The 254-nt window shown below is 48.0% G+C and overlaps 1 protein-coding gene across 1 annotated transcript in view; it reads right to left on the bottom strand.

The window, feature by feature from the left end:
* The window catches only part of LOC107618679, a gene marked incomplete in the record, with an annotated part of 3,759 nt that extends 3,505 nt beyond the window's left edge, over nucleotides 1–254 (bottom strand). Inside the window, 1 exon segment of the mRNA XM_016320806.2 lies at nucleotides 9–254.

The raw sequence follows: 254 nt of genomic DNA, 5'->3' as shown, positions 1-254 counted from the left end.
AAAGGAGGGAAGAGAATGGGAAGAATACTAAGAAAATAGCGAGGCGAAGGAGAGAGTGAACTTCATAGATACAGGGGAAAAGAAGAAGGAGTTGAAGAGTGAGTGGAGTGAGTGAGAGTGTGAATGGGAATGAGGTGAAGGAGCAGAGTGCGTGAGCTTTAGAGCAGAGCAGTGTGCGTTTGTGGGCGTACGGTTTCCGGAGAGAGAGAGAGAGAGAGAGAGAGAGACTTTATGGGAAGGTGAAAGCCTGAAAG

The sequence above is a fragment of the Arachis ipaensis genome, chromosome B09 (genome assembly GCF_000816755.2).
Source record: "Arachis ipaensis cultivar K30076 chromosome B09, Araip1.1, whole genome shotgun sequence".
NCBI classification, from domain to species: Eukaryota; Viridiplantae; Streptophyta; class Magnoliopsida; order Fabales; family Fabaceae; genus Arachis; species Arachis ipaensis.
This window is presented reverse-complemented; position numbering and strand designations above follow the sequence as displayed.